Source organism: Sitophilus oryzae, unplaced genomic scaffold (assembly GCF_002938485.1).
Source record: "Sitophilus oryzae breed Bouriz unplaced genomic scaffold, Soryzae_2.0 scaffold_637_pilon_pilon, whole genome shotgun sequence".
In the NCBI taxonomy this organism is placed as follows: Eukaryota; Metazoa; Arthropoda; class Insecta; order Coleoptera; family Curculionidae; genus Sitophilus; species Sitophilus oryzae.
In genome coordinates, this window is record NW_022147237.1 from 2,033,848 (window position 1) to 2,061,152 (window position 27,305).

At 33.7% G+C, this 27,305-nt stretch overlaps 1 protein-coding gene across 4 annotated transcripts in view; it reads left to right on the plus strand.

Moving 5' to 3' along the window:
* The window catches only part of LOC115887760 (putative mediator of RNA polymerase II transcription subunit 26), a 151,651-nt gene that overhangs the window by 100,370 nt on the left and 23,976 nt on the right, over nt 1-27,305 (plus strand). The window contains exon 1 of one of the 4 annotated variants that reach the window (XM_030907256.1): nt 5,729-5,894. The exons of the other annotated variants lie outside the window; for them this stretch is intronic. The gene's annotated coding sequence lies outside the window, so the exon portion shown is untranslated. Of the gene's footprint in view, nt 1-5,728; nt 5,895-27,305 lie in introns of those variants that run through there. 4 annotated transcript variants of the gene reach the window in all.

Genomic DNA, 27,305 nt, shown 5'->3' on the forward strand with positions numbered 1-27,305 from the left:
TTTCTTGTTATACACATATATTGAGATATTAATACTACAGTTTAATAAAGTAGGTTTTAATATTCCATAGATGTATTAAATAGTCCTTATACTACTAAGTTATAAGTCGGATACTGTTTAAAAAGGATAAGTTCTTTACAATATGACAACACCGATTAGGGGCGAGGGAGCCTATTCATTCATTTATTACCTTGTAGTACATGTTGCACCTGTGCGGTAAAGCTTAGTTGCCGCTATCTCCCCGGTTGTATTAACGCATTTTTTTAGCTTGTAGTCCTTAAGTGTTTATTTTATTGACTTTTTCTGTTCAAGAACTATAAAATATGGTTCGGCAGTGCCAAATTTGCAAGAAATTTGACTTAAATAATCCATTTAAGTCTTGAAACGACTTTTGACCGGCAGGAAACTCTCAATTTACCCACTGGGAGTCAGTGGCGTTGTTGTAGAAAAGCGCTTATTTAGATAACATTTTAGTAAAATGTAAAATCTGAATTTTTTCTCTTACATTACATTATTTACTTACTTACATTGTAACAAAATCATAATTATAACCCTGTTAATAATTAATAATATTTTTATTAAAAATATATTCCGGTTTATTCTAAAATTATCTTCAGAATCTAAAATAACATACAAGAATTTTAAAATGATATTACATTATGAAACAATATTTTTTAATATACCGGGTCGTCTCAAAAGTGGCTCACCCCCTATAACTTTTTTATTTTTTCAGATAAAATATCTTTTTACTATATAAATCAGATACTATATAATTTCAGATAACAGATTTGTATGTTAGTAGGTATATGACATAAATTAGGATTTATTGACGTATTCAATTGTTTTTGGTCTCTTCCTGTTTCACCGAAATGATTACATCTTTTGATTTTTAAAGGCACCCTCGGTATATTGCTACTTTATTCGATAAAAAATGACACTCTGAATAGAATGACATATCATATGTCAACTTTTGACATTGTCGCTTAAAAATATATCCTATTTTAAATTTCAATCCAGGGTGCCATGGTGTTGTTAAAAACACTAAGTTTTAATCAAGGAGCCTTGGAAAAATAGTTTTGATCGTCTAATAGGTTTCGTGTCTTGTCTAGTCCAGTTAAAAGATGTACAAATCGATTTTTAATCATACATATTATGTCAATTTTTCAAATGGAACAAGGGTGACTCATTAGCATACTTTAATGGAACAGATTTATGTTTTCTCTAATTTACATAAGACATCACTTAACCAGAAAAAAAATTACAACAATCATATTTTTTTTTCTCTCCCTGTCGCCGATTCTATTATATCTGTGGAATAGATCCTGTTTTGATTAATATTAGGGGTTGTAAATGTTTGACTAAAATTAATAATTTTTTATTAATTTCAAAAATTACGTAATTTCGATTATAAAATTTCTTCTATAACGTGTATTTTATTATTTTTATCCTTTTTGGACTCTAAGGCGTTTTTTCTAAACTTTTATTTAAAAAACCTGTCCTAAATCTTAATAAAATATAAAAAAGTTTAAATACGATAGATATATTTTTAATTTAAATATAGCTTCATTAAAATAAAAAAATTTTACCCGGCTATGATACGGAGAGTTCAGGTGTACTTGAGAAACGACAGACAGTGTTGTGTTTCTCGGCAGAGTCGTCAGGGAACGACCGTTACGACAGAGACAACTTATCTATCGCTCGTGTCGCACTCGTTATAACCTAAAACAATAACAAGACATTGTCTGACCGCATGTTCCAGCTATTTATGAATGAGATGCTCAGTCTATATTTTATTTTAAGTCTATGGTATAACCAGTATTGCTGAAATAAATCTTCGCTCTTAGACAATTGGACAAATCTCACCGTATTTATTAGAGCTCTTGTCAGAAGGGGATTATTATATATTTTGTGCGTTCTGAAGTAATATATTACTTCAAACGCGTACCTCCAGTCGCCATTGTTTTGACAGTACACTTTTATTAATGCGAACTTGTTTATTTTGAGGTTAGGGATATCTATATTTGTCACAATATATGAACGCCATAAACATATTATTAGCTTAAATATCATATCAAAATATAAGCTTTTTTGTTAATTTTATTTTACTCTTGAATACACTATATAGCTAATAATATACCTAATTTTATTTCATATAACATATTTTTTAAAGCCATTTAAAATTATACACTTGAAAGATGTTTCCTTCAACATACAACATACTACTTAAATAATTTATGTTTCTTATAATGCATTTTATTTGGCACCACCTGTCTTCTATAATTTAATATGTTCTTATTTATTTGTAGACAGATAATCCTACGCATTTTACTTAGACACACAAAATATAAAATAATTTAAAGAATAGGCGTATATTCTAACCCAATTAACCTAAATTACGCCTGTTATATACGTCCTAATAAATGTGACAAATGAATTAATATGTTTTAATCATAACTAATATATAGAGCGAGTCTTAAATAAGTGCAAATATTATCAGGGCTGATAGATATCGATAAAAGAAACATATTTTCTTTTTACCGTTTTTCAAATAAGTCCAAAATAAGCGAGTTATTTTACTTTGAAAATTTAAAAAAATATATTTTATGCTAAAATTTTGAGAACCACTGTATTTTTTCTATCTTAAAAATAAAATAATCATCATCATCATCATTATTTTGAGCTTATTCAACCATTTCCAATTATGGTGGTAGGCTCCCTCACATATTTAGATACTCTCTTTGTAGTGAGGCTCATTGTTGTCTATTGTTGGTTATGTTGGCCCAAGTTATCTCTATCAACTTCCTAATATCATGGTCCCATCTCAGGTTCGGTCTTCTTCTAGGTCTCTTAATTCCTCGTGGGTACCATGCTGTAATTTTTGTGTTCCATTTGTTGGCCGTTCTTTTTGCCAGGTGTCCTGCCCATTGCCATTTGAGGGATTTGACTCTGTGGATGACATCTATTACCTGGGTCTTTTGTCGTATCCACTCTCTTTTACGTTCTTTCTTGGTTATTCCCAGCACATTTCGTTCAATTGAGCGTTGTGCGACCTGCACCCTTATGATGTCCGTTTTAAGTGTCCAGGTTTCGCATGCAAAAGTCATGACTGGTAGTAGGTAAACATTGGGCGAATATTTTTTTCTTTAGATAGAGTGGCATTCTAGATTTAAATATGATTGAGTTTCTTCCATTAGTACTACAGTACTACATGCTAACTTAACTCTTCTATTGATTTCTGTTAGTAGAGATTCCGAGCTGTGTATTAGTTGTCCCAAATATATGTACAGCTTCTGCTGTTTCCAGTGTTGTGTTATTTATTTAGAATGTATTTTCTTTCCACTAGTTCGTTGTACCTTACTTTAGTTTTTGCTAAATTCATTTTCAGACCTACCCCATACAGCACATCAAATCACATTTAAGATGTGTTTACATTATTAGATGTAGACACAGGGTGACACAATTCCTCCGATGTAAATATGCTACGTTTACACATTGTAGTTCAACACGTATGCACCAAGATTAAACGTCCGCCTCACACAATGTAGCCACAGTATAGCATTTACGTATACACAAAAGAAGGGTTACACAATGTGCCGTAGGATACACAGTGCTTGTGTATTACGTTTAAACTATGTTTACACATTGCAGTTGTGACTACCGCGTGTATACGTATGTATTTTGCTTCGTATGCTAGTAGTATCTTGTGCTAGATAAAACTACTTCTTATGAACGAATTTAGGAAATAATACAAGTTTTGATGCCTAACTTTTCGTTCTTTTTAAGAAATATTTATTCAATGATACCAATTATATCTTTTTAGAACGAAAATTAGGAAGGCAAAACTTTGTATTTACCAAAAGTATCTCGATCGTAAGTTCAAGAGAAGTAGCCTTAAAATTGTTCCATTTTTGTTTTGTATTAAATGTACCATTTTTCATCCATAAAATGGATTAAGTGGTTAAAAAATAAAATTCTTATATTTCTTTATAGAATGGAACGCAATAGCGCAAATAACACAATAATAATAATTATTTACACTGCAGAAATCAGAAGAAGAAAACACTGTAAAAGAACAGAATTTGTATCAAAATGTATTAAAAATATAAGTACCTAGTATAACAACATACTAAAATGGTAAACACTGGTATATCGCCACAATTCGGTGGACCTCGTTTAGTCATTTTTTTCTCCTCTTTTTCCTCCAAGCAGTTGGTTTATTAGCATACTCATTCATCGAGCACTCTGTTGGACTTTGTTGTATTTTATTTCCAGATTAACAATCTCACCCTTAAATTTTATATGAAACTGATTATTGAATATTAAACATACCTCCATATTGATCCATCAATAACCAAATATCAGTGTAAGAAGTTCTTTGAAGTGTTTAAATCTTTCTTTCTATGGTCCATTTAGATTTGTATTATTTCCAAATTAAAAAAAAATATATTGCAGAGCTAACTCAGCTAACCTCTTTATCATTATACGAGAATATTTGGAGTTTTCATTCATTGGAGTCAAAATTTGGTAAATTGGGTATCGAGTAAGGGAAGAGTCGCTGCTATAATATTAATAATACTCTTCGGAAGGTGTAACAAGGTAATTAAAAACTTGTACTTACCATAAAATCTCTTTTAAACTGCACACAAACAGAACATTTATATAGAGCTTCCGAATGATAAAACAATAATGGCTGCTAATACATACCACTCCTAGAAAGGAGAAAGGAGAGAGGACACATAAGATACACTTGGTCGGTGTATCTACGCTGAGGTTATCCGCGCATGCGCACACCTTCATTTCATGCTAGAATGTAGACACAACAGTACACTATTACAATGTGTCTATATAGATCTTTATATTATGTGTATACGTCACATTTTTACAAGGTGTATACTATAGGCACAACTATGATACGAAGTATCACACATACATATACTATATATATTATACATTGTATGTCTCATATACCGACGCCAGATTTCATCATTTTAATAATTATTTGTTACGTTACAAAAAACTCTTTAGAATCTTGAGTGCATACGGTATACAACTAGTAAACACTGTATCACACAATTCTATCAATATAAACCTGCGTGTATCTCATATATATCTGTTAGAACTAGATGAACACTTAGGTTCACTTTAACATATGTTGTTTCTCATGTGTCTCCCTTGTAGAAACGTAATTTCATTTGGACGTGCTATGTGGGACTTTATTGTGGCTGTATTTAGTTCATTAATTTGTGTTTGTAATTTTTCAGGACTATTAGCAATTAGAACTATGTTGTCAACGAAGATATTCTCCATCTATTTTTAATCCTTTGTTGGTCCAGTCCAGTTGACGGAAGTAAAATAATATATACGCCAAAATTTTTAAGAAGCACTTTGTCAGTTATGAATGTGAAGCTTTTATATTGAGTGACACGAAAAAGAATCACACAATAAAGTGAATATAAAAAAGGAAATATATATTACGGTGAAACTTTTTTATGTCCGACTTAAAAACAAAAGCTTTATAGTCGTCCAACACGTCACATAGAATTATCAAATTGTTATTTTTATCTTTCCGAAACACAGTTTTCCAGGTTTAAATATATCTTCGCGTTATTGGAACATAAATAAAATTTCGGATCGCTTGGCAAAACCAACGTACGCTAGCTATCTCGGCAGTCTCTGCATAAATTTTCGCAATTTTTGAAACCGCCTCCTTTCACGCAATAAAATTTTAATCTATACTTTCTAAACAAAGTTTCGAGTGTCGTTGTGTAGGTTTTCCAAGCGCATCGTAGTAAATTTTTGTTTTGGAAAAATAGTGCCGGGAAAAATAGTGCCCAGTGACAGATTATTGGCTCAATTGGATGCCAGGAAACTTCTAAAGCCCATAACCGGATAATGTAAGGTTATGTTAAATTTATTTTAAACTTTCTTAAGAGTTCATTTCACTAGTCCGAAAAAGTAGCAAAATAAGCGTTCGGCATTTAACGTTTCCTGTAAAACTCTCTAGGTATTTTTACACAAATGAAGAAGGAAATTAAAAATAAAGAATTGTATTATATCCGTATTGTAGTACATTTTTATACAACTTCTTTATTTTTTAGATTTTGATGGTCAAACATCAAAAAATATTCCTTATGTTTGCACTAAATTTTCTCGAAAATAAAGACATAATTTAAAATTCCGTTACAATATGGAAATAGATTGAAGTTTTGTGATTACAATGATATATAATTTATATGGTTTTGTAACAAATTGCTTGCTACTTTATGGCAAATGCTGAAGCTCTGCAAACCTTAATCAAGCCTTAATCAAAGCACGTATGTTTGGAATTTTGGATGTGGCTAACACGACAAGATCGGGCTATTATCTTAGGCAGATTTCTGAAATGTAATATATGTTTCCTTCGGCCACACACCCGCTTGTTACTTCTCTCGCTGGATCAGCTTTATATGATTGTTTATATTTATCAAATCAGATCAATAGAGACTAGGTCTTAAGAAGACTTAAGACTTAAAAATCAAAAGAAAATTATTATTCGCATATCGACTCAAGGGATTATCGTCTGAAGATCTGAACACTAAATAGATATATACGTAATGATAAAAATAAAGTTTGATTCCAGTTGAATTATTTGCCAGTTATTATTTTTACTTTCTCGGTATATTTGGTTTTTGCGCAATGGAACGGTTTTTCCAATTTCAATGTTACTTAAAATATTTTTGAATTTAATTGATTCTCTATCATGAATTCTTTTTTGAATAAATGTTATTTTAATTTCTCAAATTCTTTTTTGAATAAATGTTATTTTAATTTCTCAAAAAGTGGCTGCTAGTGAGATCTTAGGGAGGGTGAGCACACTCTAAACAAAAAAATTACTATTTTTGTACATAACAGTATGATGCTTATTATGCTTAAATGTTAAGATCCACTGGATTTTTTTTCTTGTAAATTTAATATACTACCTACATATGTTGCCATATTATCAAGATATGTTTTTAACTAAAGTAGTAAAAGTTAATTTAGTAAATATAAAATGTCACTTAATGTATTTACTTCCCCACAAAGTCTACATTTGGCTTTTTCAACCCCATTCGTGTTTGTTATTTGTGATGATAGTGTTTAAGAATTAAACATGCTAAGAAAAAGTAATAAACTGATCAATGCAAAGTTTTATCACTCTATGTCACCCTGTAGCATATATCTATTAAATGATCTTAATAATCATTTTGACATTGTCTCTCAAAATCATTTCATTCTTGTCATTAAACTAACTAATAACACATAGGTATATAAAATGTATTATTCATTTATTGTGGGAAAATGAAACTAATAGTGTTTACTATATACACTGTGTCAATTTTAACACTTCCCACCCTTAATAACAATCTTGCAGTTAAAAATATGAAAAATCGGAAAGACACGTCAATTTTATTTGTAAGGGAAACACTTTAAATGAATATTTTTAGCCTTTTCCTTTCAACCCCCTAAGAGGGGTAGATGTCAACCTTACAATCTTAAATGGGAATGGGGGTCAAGTGGCACATCGTCTTAAAGGGCGTTTAATTCTCTTTTCATCCTACTTTATTGCTTTTTGTCCAGGGGTTTTCAAATAATCGTGCTTCAAAGTTGCAAAAACAATTAAACATGCCTGCATTGAGATTTTGGTTTTCAGGCTAGTGTCTACACAAAAATTATTGCAATGGGTCTCCTTGTAGTACAAATGATTAGAAGATTACACCACTTATGCCCTATCTTAAAAGTTGTTCAAAATGTTGTTAATTTTCCTGTAAACAATAATAAAGTCTGTTTTCAAACTCCTCCCTAACATTACGGAAAACTTCACCGGGAATTGACCGGCGTTCTGCTGTAATTCGCCTTTTAAGATCATCAATATCAATAGGTTGTGTTTTATAAACAATGGATGTCCCCAAAAAAGAAGTATAGGGTGTTAAATCCGGTAATATAAGGAATGAGAAATTTAATTCTAGTTCTAAAATTAAAAATAATTTAAAATCAGGTGTATAGCAATTTTCTGATCATAACAAATTAATATAAAAATAACAAATTATGAGTGCTACATTATGTTCATTTAAAATTTCACAATACGTTTTCTTAAACTTTATTCAAATTAATATGTAAACTTCTACATTATATTTATTAAAAAAAAATCAAGTGTGTCTATTCGTTATTGTTCTATCAGCTTTCTTAGAAAATAGTTTACCACATTACTCCATATTTTTGATACATATATTTCTATTACGATAAAATTTATACAAGCAATAATTTGTTTAGATTGCAAATAGGTTGCGTATTGTTGTCGCAACACGGACAAAGAATTTGCGTTATTAAGGTTTAGGAATTTAATTGTTTAAACAATAAATTGACAGTCATTGGTCAACACAGAGATTAGAGAATTAGGGTGTAAACTGACAAATACCATACGATCAAAAAAAAACAGGGTCAATGACTATCGACGACAATTTTGGCACGGTCAAGCCCTAGACGTAATTTACTTAGCTTGTACTTTTTTTTATTTATTAATGGCACTTGCCTACTGCTAGCTGACCTTAAGAAGTTTGTCATTTATTTTTATATTGAGTAAAAATGATTTTTAAATGGTGTACCTGCTTTAAAATTCCAGAAAAACATATTTTTTGGAAATACATTTGTGTCTCGAATCGTTCTATCAAGTTATCTGTGGTTTTATTCTTTTTTAATTTTCCTATAATTAGTGTTAATTTTTTATATATAAGTTTTATATATATATATATATATAATTTTTAGTAAATGACCTTTTTAGGGATTGATTATCATGGATTGTCATTCAACAGCCGTCTTTGAAGCCGTTTTTTTTTCGATCATACGGTAATAACTAGGAAAAATCAGCTAGATACCAAGTTAAAACTATCACCTTTGTTGTTTTAAATTTATTAAAAGTGGATCAATAATTAGAATAGATACCAAAAACAGAACTAATTTTTATTTATGGTGGTAATTTTTAAGATATCTTAATTTAAACTAATTATTCAAGCTTTAAATAAGTTATTAAAATACTGTCTAATTATTTGAAACATTTTTAACTGATTATTAACAAATGGTAACATTGTTTTCGTTCAGATATTTTATTGGTACTCCAGTCACGACATTGTTACATCCATATAAGGTTCTAGTACCACTTAGCAAGGCTCCACCAAAGATACACACACGAACAGTCGGCATCCAATGATCGAAATCTCGTTATTAGTAGTTTCTTCTGACGAGATGTACCGGTGTACAGACTGTAAAAACTCTGCAATATATTTTTTTATTCAAAACGTATCCATTGGTATCTCATTTTATTTCGTTCAAATGACTTATTAACGGTGTGTATGTGCGAATTTCTTATTTAGCGAGATCTATAGATGGAAATATATAAGGTGAGTCACTATGCTTCAATATTTCTAAAACATATGAAAAAAATTTAAGTGTTTGTGTAAGATATAATTGCTGAACAATATGTAACTTCATTTGTGAAAATATACTGATTGAGAAATAGCAAATTTCATGATTTTTTCAACAGCTCCAAGCCAAGTTAATGTAATTTTATTTACATTTTTGCATCTGTCTAGTCTATAGACTACTGCATTACAAACTATTACATTAAACAACTTTTAATAATTCTTGGATATAAGATATTGTAACTATTAACTTATATCGTAGATACTTCACACTAAGAGATAGAGATACTTCACACTAAGAACACACTTTCACTTGAATCTCGCTGAGAAAAATGTATTAGAATTCTGTATTAGTATTGAACATCTTAAGCGTTATTGTACTCAGTATGTATTACAATAGGCACTATAGCAACCACGACGGATTTCATGCTATCCTTCTTCAGTCACAAGGATATCATGTTTGTTCACTCTTCTCATTTTGTTTACTTGTCTCTAGATATATAATATCATTTAATTATTTTGAGAGTATTTCATCATTATCATCATCATTTTCAGCTTATTCAACCATTTCCAATTATGATGTAGCCTCCCTCACATATTTAGAAACTCTCTTTGTAGTTGGACCCATTGTTGGCTATGCGGGCCCAAGTTATCCTTGCTATTTGCTAATATCATGGTCCCATCTGAGGTTCAGTCTTCTTCTAGGTCTCTTAATTCCTCCATCTGTTATCTGTTCTTCTATCCAGGTACCCTACCCATTGCCATTTGAGGGATTTGACTCTGTGGATAACATCTGTTACCTGGATTATTAATGTATGTCTAATATTGTTGTCTATGTAAATTATTGCTTTATAGCTTCTCTCTTATGCCACAAAGAAAATAAAATTTAGAAAAAAAAAATACTTCCATTACTTTTTTTATGGCAAAAGGTCCTCTCTCGAAATCTTATTGTGATGTGAAAAACGTGTTTTGCCCAAAATTTCGAATTCCATAAAAATCATATGGTTCCATTTGGGTTAAAAAGGTTCCATTTGGCATCTTAAGCCAAATGGAACCATATGATTTTTATGGATCATCAAACTTATTGCCATATTATATAATGTAACAATAAATACGCCAAAATTTCGATACAGGACCTTTTGCCATAGAACCACCGATTTTTGTGACAGCCAATCTTAATCTAATACGATTCATATAGTTTTCAGTGAGTGAAACTTAAAAAAGCTTAAATTAAACTCAGCATATTTTTTGGGAGACTATTCTTGAAACCAAAAATACATCTTTATATTTTGCGTCATGGATTTATGTATATATGTATTAATAGAATGTCTCTGATACTTTTTTTTCTAGGTTCAGGAATATTTTCCCACATCACGTTATATTTCAAGACAAGTATAATTTATTTTTTAAATATAATAGTGAAACAGAAAAATTGACATTAACGTCAGCAATACTTACACAGTCCCAGAAATGTTAAATATAACTTTAGATAGGTAATTAAAATTAGAGTTAAAAATATAGAAAAATATTCAGATTTTACAAATCAAAAAAATTAAAGCATGTTCTTTCTTGTTGTTTCCAGGGCCTTTATTGGGTATACTCACACTACATACCAAACATTGAATGAACTATGGATCTTTGCTATGGTTATATTAATTTATGATTAGGTTCATTTTTTAGGTGGCTATTGTTTTACTGCAACCTTTACAGATCTATTGTGATCTTCTGATCTTTAGATTTCTTTCTCCAGTCCTATCATTTTCAAACAGTCTAATAATTTGTGGACTCAACCCTCCTGATAGCTCTTTATCCAATGCCCTAATACAAAGAACAGCACACTTGCCTCGCGATAGCACTGACATACTTACTTTACTCTAACTAAACTAAACGTTCTCTAAAACTAAACGTACTTTACTTTACTTTTTCGTATCCTGATGATAGTTTGTTAGCCCAGTAATGGGCTACGTACACTGCTTCCCGTTTAGCCAGCCATATCTCGTCGAGGGTACATTTGTGGGGGCAAGCAGGACATTGAAGAAGATATTCCATGTCCTGAAAGGCGTCGCAGTCGCATTTGTCATCATTTATATCCCGCAGACCCCATTGGATCAGATTGAAATTTACTGTGGCCACCCCGGTTCTGATACTGTTGAGCATTCTCCAGGTTTTCCAGTCGCTAGAAACACCATTTAGTGGGTCCCCCCTAAGTGAGTAGTGGGAGGAAAGTTCATCCAGGACGTGGCTTACGAAACGGCGTCGGGATTTAGGTCTACGTGGGCCACACTCTTGGCCAAAAATTGAGTGACGAACATCAAAAGTTTGTTTTAGCTTCTCAGTATGTTCATGAGATTTTCTGCATAAATCTCGGCTTGTAAAACCTGCGGCCATGTAAAGGTTTTCTAAGGAGGTGGGTTTCATAGAACCTGTCACTATTCCGCATATTTCATTCAGGTTAATGTTCACCTTTTTTGCATGGGTAGGCATATTCAGTTGAAAAACATAGAGCTTGAGCAGAAGTTCTGACCACGATAGGTTCGGCTCCCCATCTGCTATTGGTCAGCTTCCTTATTAGGGAATTTCGTGTTTGTACTTTTTGCATAAAATAATACAGTTTTGCGTTTCTTCTTCTAATTGTCCAAATTCTACACGTGGCAACTTCCATCAACCACATCAGCTTTAGATGCTTATTAGGCTTTCTATTACCTATTAGTAGACCCACTACAGTATTGACAATCTTCCTGTCTTTACTTATCAGGTATTTTTTCTTTTTGCTATGAATTATAATTAGGCACTCAATAAAGGTTGAATAGGTTTCCGTATAACACCACCGTTCGCTATATAGTAATGACCTTATCTTATAAGTCAAATTAATAAAATCCTCTTCTCGTTTTTGTTTCCACAGTGTATTTTATGGCTTTCATACATGATACTTAAAGAAATATCATTAAAAATACATATAGAATATTTGCTAAGAAAATACTGACAAGAACATGATATCATACAACCGAAAAACAAGTACGTTTATTTGTGTTTGTTTGGGACATAAAGAGAGTCATCGTGTCATCTATTTTAATTTATGTTCCACTCACAACGGAACATAAATTTTGGAAAGTTCAGAATTAAACATTTAAAAATAATTGAGCTAAAAATTGACTAAAGAGGTGAAAAAATGCGGATTTATGTCCAATAAAAATCGCGAACAAATGGCCAACGTGCAGTGAGGATGAATGTCCTGCAAATTTTCTTTAGAAGTGTGCTGACAAGGCCATAAAAATGGTAACGATGGTGATGATTTGCCAAGATTTTAGGACACATGATTTTATAAGCTTCTAGAATCGCTAATATCATCTTAAAATTATATTTTTAAAGACCTGTCCAGCTATAAATGTTCAAAAATGTTTGAAGTCAAGAAAGGTGAAAATCAACATGGTTAACATATCTTCAAAACAATGATTTAACCAATGTCAATTTTTATACAAGATTCTTTTTAATTCTCCAAATAACTTCTGTAACTGACAAACACAAAAGTTCTGGAACTGACTAAAATATTAAACTAACAAAATATATGTTATTTTTATATACAAAGTGTATATGGACAAGGAATTACTATGTACTTTTTGAATCAAAATAAGTTAATTTACGTCTATACCCGCGTTTCTTAACCTTTTTCAGTTCGCGGACACCTAAAACAATTGGACCCCCCCCCCTCCCCATTAAAATTACGTTTATTGTTTTCTCACAGAAATTTTAGGATAAATTATTTTAGTACAAAAAAAAATACATTTTTATAAAAATTAAAAATACTGTGTTAATGTGAGGGTTAATGCTGCTTTCTTCCAACTAAATTAGTAATATTCGGGTTGATGTTTTTACTTAGTTGTAATCTCAAATCGGATTCCAATTATCATCTGTTTCTGTATTTGTTTTTGATGTATACAAGAGGAGAGAACGCCTTTTCACAGAGGGACGTGGATGAACGTAGTAAAGAGTTCAAAGTCTCCTTTTCGCTGCCAGGACTAATCTGGACTGGGCCCACTTTGTTTACGCGGAATCTGAACCGCGGTCCTCGGCCATATCATGGTCAGTAGCCTACCGACTTAGAAAGTGTCTAAATTAACTCACGAGATATTCGATCTCATCCAGCCTCGAACCGGCGTAAATGAGCAGTGTGTATCAATAGATTTTACACTTTTCCCTTGGACAACAGCACGATACAGAGTTTCGAACCGGTCACCCGTCCATCCACCAGTATCGCCTTACGTCGCTTAACTTCGGTGTTCTAATGGGAACCGGTGTTTCAACGTAGCTAGGCCGTTGCCTGGACGTGGATGAGAAAAGCACATATCAGTGCTTCTTCTGATATTCCTTTATAAACTTTTTTAAATTCACCCAAAAATTTGATAAAGAAATTTCATTGAAATTATATTTTAAAGCTGAATCACATGATATTTCTATTAATTGATTTTCCTGTACCATTGACAAGACGTTGATATCTGAAACTTCTGCGTTGAAAGGGTCTGCTATCCAGTTTTTATTTCTGTCGAGTTCTGAAAAATATTCCCGAAAAGATGTCCTCAAACCGCGGAGGTATTGCCTACATGCGTTAACATTTCCCTGCCAGAGAATTCCAAAAACGCTACCAGTGTAGGAAAATGATTATAGTTTTTTTTATATATACGATTAATCCAAAAGTCCAAAGGTCAAGTTTTTTTATCATAATTTCTATTTTATCTTCAACTTGGAAGATGTTGTGATCTCTTCCTTGTAGACTTAAGTTCAGCTCGTTAAGGGCACTAATGATATCAGCCAAATATGCCACCATTGTTAGCCATTCAACGTTATTGAAATGATCAGCATGTTTATTGGCGCTGCCTACAGTTACAGAACTCTTCAAAAAACATTTTGATCTTCCAGCTCGCAAACGATTACGAGACTTGCTCACATTTAGTTATTAATTCAAATGTCCAACCAAAATTTTCTAAACCAAATTCAAACCAAACCAAACTACTCCATACAAAAGTGCTTTATTTGTCCTTTAAAGAGCATCAAATTTTGCTAGAGCCAAAACGTTAATTAATTTAAAAGTTATTAAGCTTATTATCAAAAATCATTTGTTACACTGACATAACATTACAACTTTTTGCCAACTAGAAAAGTATTATCACCAACCAAGAGAAAGTATTATCGCCAACTATTAGCAATAACAAATTTACTTTGTACTAAATTTGAAGCAAATTCATACAGTTTATGATGGTACAGTCAAAAGATTTCATCAAAAGTTTCAACACTCTCTTTCAAACATTCATTTTTTTAATATTTTTTATTAATACAAGAAATATCAAATCTTTTAAATTTAAAACACTTCCGTCAAATACAGAGTTTTATTGTTTGCTCAAATAGCATCCTCATTTAATTCGAATCCTTCCAGGAAGAAGACCTTTATTATTAAAATAGATTCGCCAATGCATTCTGGGAAAAATTAATACATATTGAACGTATTTGTATGACCTGTCGTCTGGTCGTGGCTTTAGCGGCTGCACGTTACGGTCGATGAAGCGTGAAACTGCGATAATATTTTAATTACTGTCGTTATATTTGCATCTCTCCGCCCGATAAGGTCCGCATTTAGCGATATCCGATCATAGATGTTCATTTCGGGTTTATTAGACTAGAATTTATTGCTTACAATTTATTGATGTCGAAACAATATAAGTCTTTGCAGCGAGTGCCGTACCGGCATTCCCATTTTAGAATTAGAATTAGAATAAGTGAGAGGGGGGTTAATCACTGCGACATTACAGATCTATTGTGTCCCCCTTTCTTGAGTTATAACTCATCATACAGTCCCAGGGCTTTGACAAAAGCCAGTGTCTGGGACGGTTTTACAGAGGGTACCTCGCACTCAGTGATGAGGTGTTCTGGTGTTTCCCCATTTTCCCCAAAGAATCTGCATTCGCCGTTGTTTCTTAGTTTAAATCTACTGAGGGTTTCATTGAGGAGACAGTGTCCTGTTAAAAACCCCATGACAATCCGAAGATTGTTCTTACTTAAATTCAGGAAGATCTTTGATTTTTCTTGGTCGTGAGCCCTCAGAAATTTCTTTGAGTGTCTTAGACCGTTGCAAGATTCTCATTCCAGGTTGCGGATGGAGTCTTCCAAGTTCTTGAGTTCCGCTTTTAGTTGGTTGCCACTTGGGAAGCAGAACAGTTCTGGTCCAGTTAGTGGAGTATTCGCTCTTTTTCTAGCTAGATCATTTAGTTTTTCGTTGCCTTCTATCCCTTGGTGAGCAGGCACCCAGAGTAGGAGGACTTTGTTTTATTTGGCATTCCCATTATTAATTAATATTTATACTTAGGAGGTTATACTTACTTTTTGAGGTAGTTAGGTCTGTTTTTCGATCTTGCGACCTTTTCAATCTGCCGTTGTCCTTTTTCAAAAAGTCTAATGACTTAGAAATTAAACCCTCCAAATAGCTCTTTCTCAATGAGTTATCATTGCGTAATAAAAAGAACGGCACATTTGCCAGACTCTCATACTGACAAAAAATGTGTTCTGTTTTTCCTTCTTTAGATTGACAAAATCTGCACATAGTTTCATGCATAGATGCCTATTAAACCCTGTTAGTAGAGCCACTACAATTTTGACAATGTTCCCATCATTGCCTCTAAGGCAAAGGCTCTTTGTCTAAGGCTGTAAACTTTGGAGAATGTTCGACTCTGAACTTTTTCACCTGTCTCAACCTCCTGGTAAATTTTTCTACCATTCTCATTCCTCTACTACTGCCATTACTCCGCAATGCGTTTCCTTTCCTGAGCTTTTCTGTGACTGAAAAGCCTGATACGTGATATTAACTCTCTTTCACACTCCGGCCATTCAAAAATCTCATTACTGTGTTGCCTATTTTTTGGTTGCCGCTGTTAATTGAGTTTACAATTCTTCTCCATTGCGTTCTATTGTGTACTGCTTCTTCCCACTGATTCTGCATGTTTATCGCCTTTAAGTTTTCGTAGAAAATATTCTAGTACCTTTGGAGTTGTACATCCGGTTTCATTTTACCGTCTATAAGCTCACCGTAAAAAAGAGATTTTGGTAGGCGGTTTTCTTGCATCCATCATAAGTGACCAGCCTATCTTAAGCGGGATTTAGTAATCATCACTTCAACGCTCTCGCAGCTAACTTTTTCAAGGACCGATAGGTTTGAGACATTGTGAAACCATTTGGTTCATAAGAGTTATCTTAGGAGACAACTTAAGAGGACTCTTAAGCGTTGTCTAAGTTGTCTAACTCTGTTGCAATTTTTTTAATGCGTTAATGTGCCGGTGGTACGGCACGGTTCCCAGGTTCCGCTTACATATAACATGGTGGGGATTATTATTGCTCGGTACACTGCAAGTTTCCCGTTTGTGCTCAAGTCATGATTTTAGAAAATCTGTCTTTTACTTTCCAGTGTGACGACTTTTTCTGTCATCACTCAAACAGAAAGAAAAAGGTATCCGTTGCTCAGGGTTAGAGGAGAGCTGGGTTCGTAGGTAAGGCTTGTGACCTGTGGTGACTTAATAATGTTGTTAAATAATAAAATAAAAGTAATAATGTATAGGCTGCAAAAGATTCTAAAATTGATGTTAAGTATCCGGAGGATTGCACATGGTTTTAGTTTTACCGATCGATATAGTAATCCGCTGACAGGGACTTTGACTTACCTGCATTATAATATATTTAGTTGAAGGGGAAAAGTAATGGAAGTTATTATATTGGATAGTATGAAGTATAATAAACTGTAAAGATAGAGAATAGAGACAATGAGCATCATGAAGTAAATCTAGACCCTCTTTAGGAGGGACTGAAGCAATGCGAGAGTGCATTCTGGTGTAAAGCCTTTAGAAATCCGACACTACCCAACTTTGGGTGTCTGCAAGACTTTTACCCTCTTCATCGCAAAAAAAGTTCTTCTCGCTAGAATTGATTTTTTTTTTTGAATTTAGAATGAGTGGGAGGGGGGTTAATCACTTCGACCTTACAGATCCATTGTGTCCCCCTTTCTTGAATCATAACTCATCATACAGTCCCAGGGCTTTGACAAAAGCCAGTATCTGGGACGGTTTTATAGAGGGTAGTTCTCCATCTCCAATATCAGTCGTACCAAAATTCATGGCACGAATGGTTGTCGTCTCGGCGCACTCAGTGATGAGGTGTACTGGTGTTTCACCATCTTCCCCACAGAATCTGCATTCGCCGTTTCTTCTTAGTTTCAATCTACTGAGGTGTTCATTGAGGAGACAGTGTCCTGTTAAAAACCCCGTGACAATCCGAAGATTGTTCTTACTCAGACCCAGGAAGATCTGTGATTTTTCTTGATCGTAAGCCCTCAGAAACTTCTTCGAGTGTCTTAGACCATTGCAAGATTCCCATTCCAGGTTGCGGATGGAATCTTCCAAGTTCTTGAGTTCCGCCTTGAGTTGGTTACCACTTGGAAAGCAGAACGGTTCTGGTCCAGTTAGTGGAGTGTTCGCTCCTTTTCTAGCTAGATTATTTGCTTTTTCATTGCCTTCTATCCCTTGGTGAGCAGGCACCCAGTGTAGGAGGACTTTGTTTTCTTTGCCTAATTTATTCAGCTTCTCTATGCATTCTTTGACCAATTTCGAATTGATTGATACTGAGTTGATCGCCTTTAACGCTGCTTGACTATCAGATAAGATGGCTATTTCTTGTTTCTCGCTAGGTGACATGCTCATTGTCATTTGAGGGATAAAATTTTGTAGATCACATTCTTTCTGAACTTCATCTCTTTTCCGTATATACGTCGCTCCATAGAAATGTATGTACGGCCTAGAGTCTTCTTATGTATTCTTCTTTAAATGTCAAAATTTTATATCTATACAGGGCGAGTCTTAAATAAGTGCAAATATTTTCGGGGCTGGTAGATCTCGATAAAAGAATATCTCTTCAAGCAAGTCTAAAATAGCCGAGTTATTTTATTTTGAAAATCTTTTACTAAAAAATAAAAAAAAAATATTCGGAAAAAAATAGACGTGCCCTGGTGTCGAAATATACTATCCCTAAAAATATTTGCACTTATTTAAAACTCACCCTGTATATCAATACTGGCTGCTCTGTTCTTAAGACGTACTTCTAGACTATACTAGTATAGAAATCCTTAATTATTACTTGACAGATGATTTGAATATACTAAAAATATATTTTAAAAGACACATTTAGAAAAAGATAAAAATAGAATCTCGGGTGATTTTAATCTATCACTACTTTTTCCTAAACTCGAAAGTTTATTGGCCTACTAATTTTGAGCAAATATAGGTGAAAACCATTAGCCTGAACTAGTAGCACTCGCCCCAATAACAACCACGTGCAGCCAGAAGCCTGAGTCATGTGAAAAGCGTGCGTGTACGAGAAATCTAAACGTTTCGGTTTAAAACCAAACTAAAAATAAAGAATTATAAGCGTCCGCGGCCGCACGACAGGGTTAAGTTTAAATTGCCGAAAGCTAGAAGTATTTAGGCCAAGGAAACGTTCAAAAAGGGACCAGATTCGCGCTTACTATGTCAATAAATGCATCAAAGAAGTATTTCTTCAATTATATTTTTTACATAACATTAATATTTATTTGATAGAGGCATACTAAAAACTGCAGTTTGAAGGTAATTTCAATTTTGGTATAAAAATTTTGAGATTTTCTTTTTAGTTGCTTAAATTTTGAGAAGCACTGATTCTTTTCTAGGTTTTCTTCATGTTTCTTCATATTATCGAAAAATTATGTTTTTGATTTACTATTTTTTTGATTTACTGTTGTTTTTGGTTTACTATATTATGTTAATTAAAAAATCCAAAATTGTTTCAAAAAAATTCCATATTTTCATTTTATTTTCGCAAAAAAAACTCATAGACGTGTTTGTGGAGTGGAAATATACTACCCGTAAAAATATTTGCACTTATTTAAGACTACCCCGTATTATTCAAGTAGTAGAGTATTTACAGATATTCCGATTATATTTTAATTCAGTACACTTGTAATTTTATTGGTAATTTTTGAACTGGAAGTTTTCAATAAGAGAAAATGCAGAAAAGCCAGGCTCTTTTGAGCAAATTGGTTATAAAGCTATTAAAAATATAGAAATTTATTCAGCGTGTTGTAAATTTAAGTATCTCCTTGATATGCATATTTGTCATCTAATCATTTAGACTGATCTATTCCAATTATTAAACTGATTCTCTCATTTGTGATAGACTCTCAAATTTACCATGTATTATTTCAGAAACATCCTATTTTGTCACATGCTAGTGCAAATTCTTTGTTTAATCATATAATATGTTAAATTGATTAATAATAAAAAATCCGTATTATTAATGTACTGTACAGGGTGGCTTGAATTCGACGCTCATCATTGGGATTTCCGATACCGTAAGAGATACAGGATCGGTTAAATGGAGGCAAAGTTCTGCAATTTGATGCTCAATAAAATGCCGTATTGCATTTTTATTTTTTATTTTTTTTTGCATAAAATATTCTGGTGATGGAATTTTCTGTACGAAACGTCGGCAAATATCAAAGTGACTATACAGGGTGTCCCAGAAATAAGTGCAAATATTTTAAGGGGTGGTAGATCTCGATAAAAGAAATATATTTTCTCTTTATCGTTTTTCAAATAAGTCCAAAATAACGGAGTTATTATGTTTTGAAAATTTAAAAAAATATATTTTTTGCTAAAATTCTGAGAACCACTGGATTTTCTTTCTTGTAAGTTTAATCTAATACCTATGTTGCCATATTATCAAGAAATTATGTTTTTTAACAAAAGACTAAAAAAAATTTCAAACATTTTTTCAAAAAATTTCGAATTTTCAAAATTTTTTTTTCGCAAAAAAACCCTCATAGGCATGTTTCTGGAGTTGAACTATACTACCAGTTAAAATATTTGTACGTATTTCTGGGACACCCTGTATATAGTGTTTTAAGAGTGATGAAAGGATTAGAAAGAAGAGTTAAATTGAAAAAAAAATCAGGTCCGTATTTAAAAAAAATAAGCTGATGATGGTCGCCAGAATTCCGAAACGTCAGAGTCAATATTTATTCACACAGAGTTATAGAGCAGAAAAAGTGGCCATGAAAATGTGTTTTTCATTTTAAGTTAACAAATAAAGCCAGGAAACAATAGAAAACAAAATTGAAAATTTCGTTTTTTTTCGAATATAATCGGAAGTATTCGGAATTTTTCAATATGCAATACGGCATTTTATTGAGCATCAAATGGCACAACTTTGCCTCCATTTTACCGATCCTGTATCTCTTACGGTTTCCGAAATCCCAATGATGACCGTCGAATTCGAGCCACCCTGTACACAAAATCCGTAAATCTACGGACTAATCCAAAGAGTAGTTCTGGTAACACTGTCTCCGGCAACCACTCACTCTCTGAGCCGCAAGAGAAAAGTTGACCATATAAGGTTTAATTTTAAGGATATAATAATAAATCCAGTAAAGCAAGTCAACTATTTTGGATTCCACATAGACCGTGCACTCACGATGGGCCAGCACATCAAGGAGGTGTGTCTGAAATCACAACGAACTGCTAAAGCGTTGTCCGCAGTACTGCCAAACGTTCGGGGTCCAACACCAGCAAAGAGAAGAGTGTTAGCATATTCGTGCCAGAATATTATTATGTATGTAGCACCTGTGTGGAACGAAGCAATCAATATGCACGTAAATAAAAAAAGACTTGAAGGTGCACAGAGAGCCATGGCTTTGAGGGTCTGCTCGGCGTATCGGACAACTTCAACTGAGGCAGCCTTGGTGATATCGGGTCTGGTGCCCTTGCATCTTCTCTCAAGAGAAAGAGAACGACTCTTTCTCAAGGGTGAAGTACAAACCAGAGCAAGCAGAGAGATGGAGAGAAACCGCACAGTGCAGCAGTGGCAGGCAGAATGGGAAGTATCACAAAAAGGAAGATGGACATATAAGCTTATCCCAAATATAAATATGTGGATTAAAAGAAAGCATGGAGAGGTAAATTTCTATCTTACTCAAATATTGAGTGGCCACGGAAATTTTGGGAGTTACCTGTGTAAAATTGGAAAGAGGGATGACGCGGAATGCCGATACTGTGCTGAACCCAAGGATACTCCAGAACACACAATGTTTGCTTGTCCAAGATGGGAACAGCATTCGAGGTGAACAAAATGGATCCAGGAATGTGGACAGATATAACATTCCTTCAGGATGGACTAACCTGGTATACAGACGGGTCAAAGACCGCTGAAGGAACAGGAGCTGGAGTATTTGGGGAAAAACCAAGGGTAAGTTTATCCTTTTCCTTGGGTAAACACTCAACCGTATTCCAGACAGAAATCTTCGCCATTCTACAATGTGCGAGAGAAAACAATAGAAGAGCTTATTCAGATAAGCTCATCAATATATGCTCAGACAGTCAGGCGGCACTTCCAGACAGTACTGGCGGCACTTCAGGGGCGCTTATGAGCCAAAGGTATCGTCGAGACTCGTCTGGGAATGCCTAGGTGAACTGGAAGCTCTGGCTCGACGGAACAGAATTAAATTATTCTGGGTGCCGGGCCACAGCGGCATCCAAGGCACGAAAAAGCCGATGAGCTAGCTAGGCAAGGATCATCGGCATCTTATCTTGGTCCAGAGCCAGTACTGGGAATACCCAAATGTATGGCCCGTAGTGCATTAAAACTCTGGATCAGGGGAAAAGCAGAATGTCCACTGGAGAAACAGACAGGGGGCACAGGCACAGCAAGCTTTTATCCAGGACCTAGCTCCAAAACCGCAAAAGAACTGCTAATGCTTAGCAGGAATAAACTGCGGATTAAAAGCAGGCCTCTTGACAGGACATATGGCTGTCAAGTGTTACCTGAACAAGCTCAATCTGTATCAAGGAAGTCTTTGCTGCAGACTCTGCGATAAAGATCCTGAAACAGCGGAGCACATAATATGTCACTGCGAGGCTCTGGATCGCAAGCGACACTTTTTATTTGGGAAAGCTAGGCTAGAACCGGAGGAACTATGCTCCCATCCTATCAAGGACCTGCATAAGTTAGTGCAGGGCACAAGGATAGGAGAATGGGTGCAGATATAGAAAGGGGACAAACACAATAGGCCTCACAGGTCGCAGTGTTTCCGGCAGAGGACGGCCCCTTATTGTGGAAAAAAATGATGGGAACAGGAAAGATGTGAGACACGCATGACGATTAGTGGCAACATCTCCGCAGATACCTTCTTAAAATCGGTAACAGAAAGAAGAGAAAACTTTGAAGCCATCTCAAAACTGGCCCAAAATATACTAGAGGCAAAATACAGCGAAGAGCAGGGGTAATGAAAAAAAAAAGGAACAGTCCGGCGTCTACTTGAGGAGATGCGTCCAGCGTGTCCAGGTAGACGTGGCAGGAGCGAGGGGGTGATGTTTAGTGGGTAGTGTCCTCCAGGCAGCTTAAGGAGAGATTGAGTCCCACACTCCGTACGTAAAGGTATTTTACACCTCCAAAAAAAAACACTCACCCTGTCAACTGAAAGCAGAACAACGGTACAGTATTCTTTATCCGCTGCGCTGTAAACAACTATAAGCGCGCAGCGGCGCAGAGTTAAACTAAATCTCGAACAGGTTGACTAGCGGCGACAGTATCGCCAGCTACATCTCGGACAGGTTTTGTGCCAGGAAATCGCCCAAAAGTTTGCGCATCTTCTTAGTTGTTCAATCGACGCTACTACGTTACAGTACCTACACTTAGTATCCCCGAAATGTATTTTTGTAATTAAAACTGGTTCGAATGAGGCAAGGGCCTAACGTTTAGAAAATACAATTTGACATTGACAAAATTATAGGATGACAACTTAAGCTACGTTGGCATTTGCCTGGTTTTGCATTGTTACCTGTTCAGTTTTAATTTAAAAAAATGTAATTTTTCTTAAATTACGGCTTGTCCAAAATTGTTCAAATTTGGCATGTGTATTCAGCATACACAGACCTTTTAAAAACCTATTTGTAACTTTGCTGTAAAATTAACAGGGGAGCCACTATCTGGACAGTTTAAAGTTTGCATGCAATTTCCTATGTTTCCAACGACGATGCACCACCCGATTTCCTATTGCCCTACCGCAATTTCCTATTGCCCTAAATATTGTAATGAGTAAGTAGTTTAGTGAATCAACTGAAGTTTTGCAGAAATCTGTAGCATCCACTAAGAATCATTTTTTGTGGAAAATATCCAGTAAGAACACCTAAAGGTATTAAAGTTAAAACTTCTGTGTTTTTTTTGTATCGAAGGTTTTACCAAGTTTATGTAGCCACTGTAAACACTGTAGCTTTTGTAGCCCCCTAGAAACATGTTGTCACGTGACCATAAAAGAAATAAGGTTGAGTAAATAATAACGATTATTTTCGGATATTCCGATTATATTTTAATGTATTGCATTTATAATTTCCTTTGCAATTTTTAGGCCGGAAGTTTTGAATAACAAAAAAATGCAGAAAAATCAATTATTTTTCACCAAATAGGACCAATTTTCTACCAAAAGTAAAGGGATCTATTCAACTTTCTTATCAAATCCATTTTGTCAATAAATATCTTGAAATCTGTCTCAATATGTTTCAAATATTTATTGAAAACATTCTTAAATAATTTTATCTACCAAACAGATTTTCATTAAATTTGTGATTGTGAGTATGATTTATACTAAGAATCTTGAAAATATCTTTAGATGTTACTCCAAAAGCATAAATATATCCAAAATATCATTTAAGCTATTTTAAGATGTTTACATTGAAATACTTTCTTTCTATTTTTGTGTTGCTTTTTTATTTTTCTTTGCATTCCTTTATTTTCAACACTTAATTCAGTTAATTTGTATGTAAAGAATTAGTATATTAATTATGCATGCCCGTTGCTAATTACCACTGATTTAAAAATACAGTAGAAAAGAAAATATTCAGATTTTTAATATTTTGAAATTGTAAAATGTTCTTTATTGTGTTCTATATGATTTGATGTCAATGATTTGATAGTAAATTTTTCATTTGTTTTTGTATAATGAAAGTTTTTTTCTTTAAATCCACTACCTACCGAAATTTGGTATAAAAATAATTAAATTTATCGTATTGAAGTAGGTTTATTTAAAGACCAGGTTTAAATAATATTAATAATGTGTTCTATAATAATTATCTCGTTATGTAAGAAAATACTATGACAATAGAATTATCGTGAGAATTATAAATTAAGCAAAATAAGATGTGCAATTGTGTTAAATCGTTTAAAAAATATTATTAACTTCAAGGCCTCCTGACAATTTATAAATATTATGTGTGAAAAATATAAACGATCATCATTTATTAATAAATCGTGTTTATTGCATTAGAAAATATTAAGTTCCTACATAATTTCCTTTAAGATAGTATACTCCGTTACTTCCATCTATTTTTAAATCAGTCCATAAAAGTAGAAGGTATCAAATGTCCTGGTATTTTAATTATTTAAGATCAAAAAGTCAAAAGGAATATCCAAAATTCTTAATTTTGAAAAAGTATTATCAATTTATAGAACGTATATCAATTTAAAACCAATAAGATAATAGAAAAACGGTCCGGCTACTTCATTACATCAAGTTTCTCTTGATCACTGATCAAGCAAAGCTACACGAAATGATATCATGGACCAACAAACTCTTATTCGATGGCAATAGTGTGAATAAACTTTTTGAGGCATATGTACGGCTCTGTCAGACAGTCAATATTGGTTGAAATCGGAGATCATCAATTAAGATATATCCTTGATATGTTTTACACATTTTATCATTTAGATTGTTTCAGTTGGGGGTATGAACATTTGGTGTTACAACACCAAATTAAAACACCAGTTCACCATAATACACCAAAACACTATAAAAAGCTTTACTTTTTCACTGGACGGGCGTTGCGATAAGAGATGATTAAGCATTCCCCAGCAGATAATTAAAACCGGTTTTAAACATCTGCTGATGATGCTAACATGTGTGCTAAAGTGAAGTATTTTGGTGTACTGTGGTGAATTATTAGGGTTTCATTTTGTTCATTTTTTGATTTGATTGATTGGATTTTACTCCAATTTCAACCTGACTCTCTTTTATGATATACTCTGTAAGTTCAGACCTCGACCATCATTTTAAAGTTCTGCCCTTCTTTTCACTAGAATACAAATTTACCATTTATTCATAAACCTTCTATTTGGTCACACACACACATGCATAAAGTATTTTAATGATTCATCTGAATGTTTTCATTAACCACACAACTGTAGTCTCTACATGGATTCAATTTTTAAATTAATATTTAAGTGGAGCAGAAAACGTGGCAAGAAGGAGGCAGACAAAAGGTGGACCATAAAAATTACAGCACTGTATCCACGAGAAATAGAGGAAGACCAAATCTGAGATGGGACTATGATATTAGGAAATTGGCAGGGATAACTTGGGCCCGCATAGCCAACAATAGACAACAATGAGAAAACCCAACTACAGAACTACAGAGTATCTAAATATGTGAGGGAGGCTACACTATAATTGGAAATGGTTGATTAAGCTGATGAATGATGATAAATGATGATTTTAGTGGGCAATAGCTAGAAAAGAAACCTATAGTAAAGGTGTTAAAGTAAAGTTAAAACTTCTTTTTTTTGTATCGAATGCATTACAACCTTTTTGTGAACACTGTAGACACTTCATAGGTTTCACGTAGCGACATGACAATAAAATAGGCCATGATGGCAACAAACAGAAGAACTTTTTCGCAAAGCTAAAAAAGTTGAACGAGTGTATTGCCTACACTCTCCTTCTGTAGTAGATCCCTATTAGGTCTGAGATTTTATGGTTTTCTTGTGTGAATCTCTAGAGTGAGAAACATAGAAGATCGGAATTAAATAAGAGTTAGCCGCCTCAACAATTTTCATCCACTCATTCCAGTCCTGAGTGATCTCTTCCCATTTGATGATCCCCATAGTTTGAAGGTATTTAGGGATGCTGTCACGCCATCTAAGTTTTAGTCGCCCATGTTCTCCCCAAGTCATTTTTATTAGTCTTGAGTCATTGCTTCCCTGAACATGTCCCAGCTTCTTAATTTCTTGTATACTACTTGGACTATTACACCATGTGGTGGTACATCATCGTTGGAAACAGGAAATCGCCTGCAAACTTTGAACTGTACAAATATTGGCTCCCCTATTTTACTGCCAAGTCGTAAATAGGTTTTTAAAAGGCCTGCGTTTGTGAAATACACTTACCTAATTCGAACAATTTTGGCCAAGCCGATTTTAAGTAATTTCAGAAAAATTGCATCTATTTTTAAACTAAAAATTGAACAGGTAACAAGGCTAGGCAAATATAAACGTACCCTATGTTGTCATCCTATAATTTTGCCAATGTCAAATTGTATTTTCTTAACGCTAGGCTTTTGCCTCATTCGAACCAGTTTTAAATTAGAAGAATACATTTCGGAGATACTAAACTAAGGTAGGTAGTATAATGAAATAGTGTAGATAGCACAACAAATTACATTTGACAACAATTCTTCTAATTCTTCTACATTTGACAATGATAAAATCGTAGGTCGACAACTTAAAGTATGTTGCCATTTGACTGGTTTTGTAGTGTTACCTTAATTCAGTTTTAATTTGAAAATAAATGCAGTTTTTCTTAAATTACATAAAATCGGCTTGTCCAAAATTGTTCAAATTTGACATGTATATTCAGCATAGGTAGACCTTTAAAAAACCTATGCGACTTAGCTGTAAAATTAATAAGAGATCCAATATTTGGACAATTCAAAATTCTAACGCCAATGTACCACCCGGTATAGTTCATATACGTTATTGTTCGCG